The sequence below is a fragment of the Podarcis melisellensis genome (genome assembly GCF_964234715.1).
Source record: "Podarcis melisellensis genome assembly, chromosome: 6".
NCBI lineage: Eukaryota > Metazoa > Chordata > Lepidosauria > Squamata > Lacertidae > Podarcis > Podarcis melisellensis.
Genome location: NC_138538.1, coordinates 45,798,911 through 45,809,420, shown reverse-complemented (window position 1 = coordinate 45,809,420; position 10,510 = coordinate 45,798,911). Strand labels below are relative to the sequence as shown.

The 10,510-nt window shown below is 44.0% G+C and overlaps 1 long non-coding RNA gene across 1 annotated transcript; it reads right to left on the bottom strand.

The window, feature by feature from the left end:
• Positions 1-6,128: 6,128 nt before the first annotated feature.
• LOC309372581 lies at positions 6,129-10,177 on the bottom strand. Its single transcript, XR_014169566.1, has 2 exons — positions 9,177-10,177; positions 6,129-7,748 (listed from the first exon to the last, which is right to left on the bottom strand). It is a non-coding gene; the product is annotated as an uncharacterized lncRNA (long non-coding RNA).
• Positions 10,178-10,510: the final 333 nt, after the last annotated feature.

The window sequence follows — 10,510 nt, the reverse complement described above, 5'->3', positions numbered from 1 at the left end:
CTGGTCTTGCTTCTTGCATCCAAGGAACCACAACAATTCCTCAGAGGAGGAATAGGGTCATTTGTTTTCCAGATAGGTGTTCCAAATCTTTTACTTTCCAAACATTGTCATTTGAACAGATACTTGTCTTGATGCTTTGAAGATCTTGTCCTGTATAGCATATTTGTACATGTATTATTAGTACATGTGGGAGGCTCTTGTATCTAAAATATCTGCTACCTTATCCCTTTGACCCAACCTGTCACTTTAATGCTTTTACCTTTACCATAAAACTGCATGCTATTGTTTTTATAACTGTTAATTGAATTCACTTTGAAATAAAACTGTGGAAAATGACATCCCTTGAGCTTCTTTAATGTTATGCATGAACCCAAGGACTGTAAATCTCAGCTGCCTAGTCTGTTTGTTTTTAAATCTAAAATGTTCACACACAAAGAAACACCCATTGTGGTTATGTGCTATGTCCATCCTGCTCAAATGAGACTGTAAAGGTCAGACCCAATCAGAACAATGAAACTAGAATGAAATGTTCACTCTGCACCACAGTGTTGCTATGCAAAGGCTACAAAATGCAGTTGTACCTCAGTTCTCGAATATCTCCATTGATGAACGTTTCAGAACTTAAACGCCGAAAACCCAGAAGTAAATGCTTCTGTTTTCGAAGGCACCTCGGAAGTCGAATGGCTTCCGCTGCTTGTTTTTCAATTTTCTCAATTGAATTTTCAGACAGTCCTTTGCACCTCGGTTTTTGAACATTTTGGAACTCGAATGGTCTTCCAGAATGGATTACGTTTGAGAACCAAGGTACCACTTGTACTGGTATGTTTTTCAGTAAGTCAGTTTTCGCATACCCACCTTTCTTATTTATGCCCTACTAAGGCTATTGGCCATGTTGGCTGGACTTGATGAGAATAATAGTCCCGCAACCTCTGGAGCTCACCTCTGATTTATAGGAACATGGGTATCAGGGTTGGGAAGGACTCCTTTCAGAGACCTTAAAAGAGTTGCTGCCAGCCAGAGTAGACAATATGGGACTATATGTTCCGTGGTCTGACTTGGTATAAGTCACCTTCATATCACCTGGCCTAAAGATTTTTACACATCAGTGGTTCTCCATCAACCACTTCAAAATGGCTTAGGGTCTTGGTCAATCACTTAATTATTTTTTTGCCTGTTGTAGGAATTTGAATTGTAATATACAGTATACAAAATAAAAGACTCAATAAAAATACAATTAATATTCAGCATGATGGATGTGCCAACTCTCATCTTCAGCTACAAATCCTCAGATGCACCTCAGGTCACCTGAATGAAGTCCACAGACCACAGTTTGCCATCCCCTATCCTAGACAATAGCCTCAGTAGACTGTCTTGGACTCCAGGCTGTCTTCCTTGCTGAAACATCCTCTTTTCACCAGATCCCAGGCTTTGGCAACTCATAAACATAGTTCAGTTTGATTAGAGATCTGGTAAAGAATGTATATTAGATTAGGTAGACATTTGGCTTCTGGCAGTGGTTTTACTGTACAACTGACTACTAAATTATTATTAATAAAAAGTAAGATCTCAACAGCAGTGGCAGGGTCAGGGTCACTTTTCAACCTTTAGTAAAGGTGCTAATTTATATACGTAGTTGTATATAAAGCAAACTTTGCTTTCCCCAGTTACATGCAGATTTTGTTTATGAGCTTTCCAATAGCACTGTGGTGATCGTGCTCAGGGTACTTTGTCTGAGGATCACATCTTCTGAGGCATAATAAGCTTCTATTCTCTTGTCACACTGCAGTTCACCATCAAGAATTTGGGGGAATAGCCTGGGAAAGACCCTTTTCTCTCTGGGTCAGCACTACATCAGTTCACTGTAGAAATCCAGCCATGCATTGGTGGGCAGACAAGCACAAGCTTTTCTGGTTTGAGGGGGTTGGGAGTACTAAAACAATACATTGGCTCCGCTGAAAGAGAGCACACACAGTCGGCTGTAAAAATTTGGTACCTCTGGCCAGTACGTAGCGCGCCAACCATCTCCTATTTTTAACTTGAAGTGGTTCAGTTCTGAGTGTTCAAAGGGATTTCTTCTTATGAAACTGCTCAGTACGTTCCCTTTTTAAAATTCATTCACTGGAGAGGAAGAGGAGTGTGGATCAGCCCTTCCCAGTTTAAAAGTCTGCCTTGCAGGGGCTTGTGTAAGCGAATGTTCCTGTTATACAAATTTCTCGTCTTCCCTTTTCTCTGTTCCCATCCATTTTCACGTCCTTCCACAGTTTACCCCCAGGGACAGCCCCCTCCTCTCCTCCCCTTTTGCATCTGCTTCCTTCCCCTTTTATATCTGGTTCTGGCAGCTACTTCCGTCTGGTCCCTCTGAGTGCATGGCATATTGTCCTGAACAGCCAATGGCTTTCTCTCTCTGTGTGTGTCTCTTTCACCCCCAAGCATGATGCAGAGCTGCTGTTTTGCAGGAAGCTGCAGCTAAGAACATTTGTGGCACGTGTGGGTGGCTTGCAGCTCTTTTGTTTACAACAATCAGGGTCCAAGGAAAGGAGATTCCTGGGTCATCTCCAGCCCGTACGCTGACCAGAGAGCCACAAAAAAAAAAGGGACCAGTCTACAGGGGAATGTTAGTTGCTTTTAAAAAGTCGAGCAGATTGACTCGCTTAGATATCCCAAGTCGCATGGGCATCCATATCTTCAGAGCCCCCTCTTTAGATGACCCATTAGTGGAGCATTCGCGTTGATAAGCTTATCAGCAATGAATTTTTCTCCCAATGAGCTTCTGTTGCCACATGGTGGAAAGACTGCTGAAGACCAGAGCCACTGAGATGTCTATTTCAAGTGAGCAGCTTTCTTAATTCTGAGAACCATGCAAAAAGACAGATCTGGGTGGATTTGTTGTGAAACCTGAGTTCTCAGATAAAAGCTGAAACGTCTGAAGTTTGCCCAAATTTCAAATGTTGATGCTCTTTAATTTGGATCTGAAATGTTTATCCTAAAAATCAAGCACTCTACAATGAGAAGGTGGCAGTATGTATGCTGTGGTTTGTTTTGTTTTTTGGCAGGTATGAACCACAAAACAGCTCTCCAGCTGTCTCCATTGCCAGCTATTGTCGGTTATCAGATACCATGGCAAGGCAGTTCTAAGTGCAATGCAAGGAGTAAAATGGAAGATAGCCTCTGGTCACAGGCTCACGATTAGAACCAGTTGGACTTGCCTTGCTTCACAGGCGTCAGGTGCAAGTAACTACATGTGCAATCTGTAGGATCAAGCTGATACCTTTGCTTTCGGATTATTGCTATCACAGCTATGGGTTTTTGTGACGCTAAAAGAGCTTATGTTGTGTAGCTCCTGTTGTGAAGATATTCTAGATCATCTTTCCGTAAACTCTATCATCTACTTGAAAGTCACTGTAAAGGTAAAGGTACCCCTGACCATTAGATCCAGTCGTGGACAACCCTGGGGTTGTGGTGCTCATCTCGCTCTATAGGCCAAGGCGTTTGTCCGCTGACAGTTACCAGGTCATGTGGCCAGCATGACTAAGCTGCTTCTGGCGAACCAGAGCAGCGCACGGAAACACTGTTTACCTTCCCAACGGAGTGGTACCTATTTATCTACTTGCACTTTGACGTGCTTTCGAACTGCTAGGTGGGCAGGAGCTGGGACCAAACAACGGGAGCTCACCCCATCGTGGGGATTCGAACCGCCAACCTTCTGATCGGCAAGCCCTAGGCTCTGTGGTTTAGACCACAGTGCCACCCGCGTCTAAACTCTCTCATCTACTTGAAATCACTGTATTAGTTATCAAATACCTTCATACCTACTGGGAAGCTCATTTGAATGCCAGCCTTTATGTGGTCAACGTGCAAAAGAGGAAAGAAGTAGTAGACTTGTGGAGCCAAGGGAATCCTACAAAACCTTTAGGAACAAAATGTAACAGGGGGCCCAAAGCTGAATGACCACAGAACACTACTGGAAAAATATGGGGGGGGGACCATGGAGGAGGGAAAATATGGACTACTTTGGAAGACGGTGTGGCTGTTTGGCTGGTAAGACATCCATGCTGCACTTTTTGTTGCAGGTCCCAGTTGCTAATTACTGTTTGACACTGTCAAGCAACTGAAATCAAATGGCATTAGAGGTCAAGCCGTGCTTTCAAATGTTTTGACAAACACTTGAATATGCAGAGAATTTCTGGTGTGTTATTCAGCGCCGGCATTCGACAGGAATCTTTTTTGGAAGCAAACAGCTTTCAGCTGAAGCTTGGATTCTTCTGCTCTGAAGCCATCCAGTAGGCAGAGACTGCCAGCCTCCTGCCCTCCAGAGGATGCTGGAACTGTTACTCTCACCAGCTGCAGCCAGCCCATGCTGACTGGGACTGAGGAGAGCCATAACCCGAACCATGTGGAGGGCACCAAGTTGAGGAAAGCTGCTCTAAGCAAACAGAGGGAAAAGCGAGGCCTTTTCAGGGCCTCAGGCTTCGGCAAGGTGTGCTTCAGCTGCCGCCTCCTACCTGTGCTCCAAGATTATGGAGGCTGCTCTACACGCAGAACCAGTGTGTGGAGATGACGCACTGCCCCATGCTAAACAGAGGAGCCATTCTTGAGGCTGTGGAGCACGCCCTTGGCCCAGAGCGATAGGAATGTTTGCTTTTCTCTGCTCCTGTTGTACTGTGCCAGAACAGGCAGCACGTAGACAAGAAGACAGCAGAGCCCAGCTAGAGGGGGTGGGGTCAGGCCTCGCATTCCCACTGAGCAGCTTGAAGGGCATGGCTGGCTTTGGAAGTTAAGAGAGAGTGCAGGGCAGACAGCTAGCTATGCTACAGTCCTAGAGGGTCTCCTTTCCTTGGAGCAGGGAATTGGAAGGCAAGGAATTCGTATTTCAGGTCAATGTGAATGTCAAGTAGGGATCGGTTAATGTGCCTATTTTTTGTTTCTCTCCGTTTCTTCTTTTTCCAGCCTTAAATTCAGATGTCTATGCTCCTGCTTCAGTTTTTTTTTAATAAATGTAAAAACAAATTATGAAATTCATCAACATCGTAATAGATTTTACTGCAAATTTCTCCTAGTTTCTTATTCAGTTTTACTGAATGTACACATTTTTTTGCAAAGCAGTTTTCCCTTTAAAAATGCATGTCTGTATGTCACTTTCACTAACACGTACACTTAAATGCACACTTTGTCTCAATATATGCATTTTTGTGCACATGGCTTGGATGGAGAACTGCATTGCAAAATTCAGAGAAATGCAAATTTCGAAAGATGGCTGTGTTTTGGTTTGGGTATTGCTTCAGGAAGTGCAGATTAGGTAGGCTTGTCATTACATGTGAATTGAATCAAAATTCTCCCCATCCCTAATGTGATATTATCAGTAAATGGAAGTCTGGGCCAAAGGCAGACTTGTGCTGCTGTTGATTTTTCTCCCAAAGGAAAATTCACATTTTTCTCTCTGTAAAAATATGTATCCATCCTTTAACATATTGACACAAATAATAACTATCATCTATCTATCTATCTATCTATCTATCTATCTATCTATCATCTAATCTATCATCTATCTATCATCTATCTATCTATCTATCTATCATCTATCTATATCTATCTATCTATCTATCTATCTATCTATCTATCTATCTATCTATATCTATCTATCTATCATCTATCTATCTATATCTATCTATCTATCTATCATCTATCTATCTATATCTATCTATCTATCTATCTATCTAATCTATCTATCTATATCGGTATACTTTAAAATGCTTCAAAAATTTATCCAGGCATTGCTAGATTAGTGTGATATTTGTCTTGAATATATTGCCATAATATGAGCCATACTACTGGGGATATTTGAAGCTTTTCCTAGGTACTGTGTGAAGTGCCAAGAAAACCTAAGACAATATTTGATCAGTGATCATGGTGGCCCACAGAAAATGAATGTGCGTACCATGGGGCAATAAGAGCTTTGAATCTATATTATCTGCATTCAGCTCTGCTGGCTGCTTCTTTTTCTTTCCTGCCCAAGATTGATGTGGAAGGTTTGAAGTGCTAATTTGCAGGCATTAGCACCTCATTCTCCCAGTACCCCTTCTCTTTGAGAACAGTAGCCATACTGTCTGTCAGGAGATGTTCCTAACTCATGCTCTTAAATTGTATTTTATTGTACATCTGTTGTTTCGCTTGTAAATGCCTCTAGGGACATGTTTTCTTTCTTGAAAAACTATATACAAATTTATTAAACGGATACATTTAAATGGATGCTCCATCTCTGTGTACCTCATGAACTTGCTGCAAGCCAAGACTCAAGTTACGTAAATGAACGAATCTTCAGGCAAAAAACTAATGACCACCTTGGTTCCCCTACTGTTCCGTTCCAATATCATATGGTGCCTTGCAAGACTGAGGGTTGTTGGAATTTCAGCATAATGAAATCTTCAGTAAGGAATTGAAACAGTGTTCAGGCAACACTTGCAGGGCTCACTTTTGCACTGGTAGTTTGAATGCTTGGAAAATTCGTTCTCTGCGAATTCAGATGATGAACAGTCCCAATCTGTACCTCCCACACTAATGTGAGAACTGGAACCCGTATGTCTTTGGATTTTGCACTTTTCCAAAATTTCTGATGCGATTGCTAGGCATTTTCAAGCTGCATATTCAGTGAAATATGCATTTAAATGTGTGGTTTGAGAGGAAATGCATTCCGAAAGGTGTGTTTCGTGAGACAATATGTTCAAAATGCATATTATTTTAGATACCTATTTAAATGCATTTTTTGATAAAATTAAATAGAAAACTATAAATAGATAGCTAGGTAGAAATATAATAGACTGATGTCGAAACGGGACAGGATAGTCTTCTGAATAAACACATCAGAAAGAGGCATGGGCCAGAAACAGGCTGATCTAGTCATTCATTGACCTAATGAAATAGATGGGGCAAATCTTATAAAAGAACATGAGAAATGCTACTGTGCTTGTGTCCCACCAGTAGGCATCTTATTGGCCTCTGTGGGAACAGAATACTGGACTAGAGAAGCCTTTGGTTTGATCCAGCAGGGCTACTCTTGTCTTCTAAAAGCGTTCTATTTCCTTTGTTAATAAAAATCGGCCTGTTTATTTATATACTGCATTCCTGCCAACATACTCAAGTTGGCTTTACAGTTTTGAATAAATCTCATTTTCAATGTATGTTTCAACTAGATTCTTTTTAGCCCTGGATATATACTCCTACCTTCGGAGGCCTCCACTTGAGCCTAGACTTGCAGCCTGAAATGGCAGCCGTTACTTGAGCACAAGAAGGGACATCACTGGAATAAAACGACTTCAGTCAGAACCCAAGGAGGTTGCTCTTAAGCTCAGCTGCTTTCCTTCCAGCAGCTGGAAAAATCCAGTTCCAAACAGTTTGGATAGGATTCAAGAGGCGAAAACAAAGGGGGCGGAGGGGGAAGAAAGAGGAAGGAAAGCTCGTGGCGTTGCGAGGTTAAAAGCACCTTGCTTGAGAATGCCGTCTCCCATTATTGATCAGAGAGTCCTTCCTGGTAGGAGGGAATACATTGCTATAATACTGAGGTAAAAAGGAAGCAGCTGGATTCCTCCCAGTTGGGTGCTGTGGAAAGGTGGCCATGTTGGGCAAGGGGTCTTCTGTGTGGTGGGAAATAATCTTTCTCCACAACTACAAAAGCACAAGAGTCTTTTCTGAGCGTGCTGTAGGATCCCGCGGCAGTATACAAAGGCCTTGCCATCATGGCGTCTCTTCGTCTCCTTCAGGCAGCGGCCCACAGAGTTCATGTGGTGTGTGGGGAGAAAGAAAAGGGGGGAGGAAAAGAGGGAGACTATAAATGCTGGATTCCTGCTTCTAAGTTCATCTCTTTCCCTCTCCCCCCCCACCGCCCTCCCCAATTCCAAATTGCTGCTGCAAGCCTTTAGAGGGCCACTTATGTTGATCCAGATGTAAGGAAAAGCCTCCCACTCATCCTCTTGCTCTCTCTTGATTAAAACATTATAATTCTTTAATCTCTCTGAATTGAGTTTCTTCCTTAAAAGCTGCCTGTTCTCTTTGATACACCAAAGCAGTTCTTGTCACGCTGCCAAAGGAGGCCGAGTAGAGTGTCACACAGCTCAAACTTTTACAAGCTGAGTGAGCAGGAAAACAAGCAAAGGCACACAAGCAAGCAGAGAGAAAGAGACATACAGAAAGAGAGAAAGAGGGCTGATATCTTCCATTTTATTTTAAATTTTTGGGGTTCCTTGCCGAAGAGAAAGAAGAGCGTGCTTTTTGGGGGGTTTTGTTTTTTGTTTGAAGCTCAGCCATAAATATAATTAACTTTTCCAGCAAACGTGATGGCCAACCTCTGAGAAACTTGGACGAGGAGAAAAGGGGGGGTGGGAAATGACGTCACCGCGATCTGGGGGTGCCTTTCGCGCTGCCTGTCAGAGCCGAAAGAAAAGAACAGGGCAATAAAACAACGGCTGCCTCTGTCTCCTTCGTTAAACACGGCACTAATTGGATGTTAATTTCTCTTTGCTCTTCTCGCTGTTTGATTGTAAGAACTCTCCTCCTCTTTCTCTCCCCCCCCCTTTGCAAGACTCTTGCCAGTCGCAGGGAGTCTATACTGTACATTCCCTCTCAATTGTGGGCTCAAACAATTCAGAAGCCCAGGCAGTATTAAAAGAGGGGGGGAAGGGGGGATTGGATTTAGGAGTTTCACGAAGCTCAACATTTTCCTTTCATTGCCCTGTACAGAGTTCGGAGTATTTTTTTTTTCTCCCTCCCTTGCGTTCTGTCCAGTCTCCTTGGCAGCACGGGGGGGGGGGGGAGAGAATTAACCCAACCACTGCCCAACTCCATGTGTTGAAACAGGCATTTAGGGGAGCCAGTGCAGGCAGGAAGCTGTTGCCGTCTTTGCTGCCCAGGTCACCCTTAAAGGGTGTTTGTGTTTCTTAGCTTGGATGCTGGAGGGTGCTGAGTGCATCTGATCGATCCATAATGTACCCACGCACACACACACGCACAGACAGACACGCACAGAGTGGTGCAGTGGAAAAAGAGGTAAGTTAAGAACAGGCTTTGAGGGAGAGCAGGGGGGGATTTACCAAGGGAGATGGTGGGTGGGTGGAGAGAAAGAAGGAGAAGGGGAGGGGAAGGAGAGGAAGGAGGTGGAGGGTAGAAATGTGGGAGTAAAGTCCTACCTGGGATCGGTGCCAACTTCCTGCACAGGGCTGCAGACCCGCAGCTTTGAGCAACCCACCAGAGGCGACTTTTCTCTCTTGTCACAAATCCAAAAGGCAAGGAAGGCAACAGGAACAGGTACAACAGATGCAAAGCAGCCTTCTTTGCCAAGGTGCTGGTGGGTAAATCCTTCTCTCCCCCCCTCTCCCTCCCTCCCTTCTCCAATCCTTATTGCAGCTAGCTGTATTTTTTCTGTTTTAAGGATCCTTTCAAGCAGGCTGGATAGAGGCTTTTTTTGTTTTTCATGACTATATATCTCTATAGAGAGAGATATTGAGGGATTGAATTCTCACGCCAGTTTCTCCTCTCCGTTTGGATTAACATGCAGAAGATGTGCCTGTCACTTTGCTTACTGTCAGTGCCTGTTCAGGGATGGGAGAGGGCTTTGTTCCGCGCTGCCTGGGAAGCTGTGCCAACTCTGACTTGGCAGCCGAGCCAGAGTGGGCAGGGAGAACGCAAAGAGAGCGAGCGAGAGAATGACTGCTGAGGCTTCCAAAGTGGGAAGTGGCTGTAGGCCCATTTCCGAACGAGGCAGCTATTCCCTCTGCCCCCTTCTTCTTTCTTTCTCTCTCTCTTTCTAAGACTGGCACGGACAAAATGGAAAATGTGGGGGCCTGTCTGCTCTCCTCTGGCATGTCCCGGTGGGTTGGTTTTCTTTCTGTCTTTTCTTTTTCTCTCTCTCTCTCTCCCTTTTTTAAAAAAAAATCATCCTCACCTGCCTCCGTTTTTGTTTTGTTTTTGTTGTCTCTTAGCTCCATTTTTCAATCGGCAAATGAGGCATTTCACAAAAGCGAAAATGCTTCTTGCATAACTAAGATGATGTGGGGGGTGGGTGGGTCTTGTGTTTTTGTTTTCCCGCCCTCGTATCTCTCTTGGCTGGGTTAAAGAACTGTGCCACCACCAGCACCCCGAGTTCAGGACAGTAGGAGCCAAGATTTATTTTACGTGCGTACATTGGGGAGACCGGGGAATGCTTGTTGGGGAAGCAAGAGGGTGGTTCAGGGTGTTGGTTTGCTGAGGTTGGGGGTTTTTTTTGTTCTTCGTTTTGGCCCTTTGGAGGGTGTTCCCACAAAAAGCTGCAAAACTTTCCGTGCACTAGCTCCTGAAAAGTCACTGGAGTGTTCGGCTGGGTTTTCTGTGGGTTTGATGTCTTTTTAAAAGTATGTTTAAAGACCATGTTAATAATGGGAGACCGTCCCAGGGGCACGCTAACCAACGGTTCCAAGTGCTGGAATTCCTGCCAGCCTCCCTTTGTGCCAGCCTCTTGTCGGCCTTGGCGTCTCATTCGGATGAA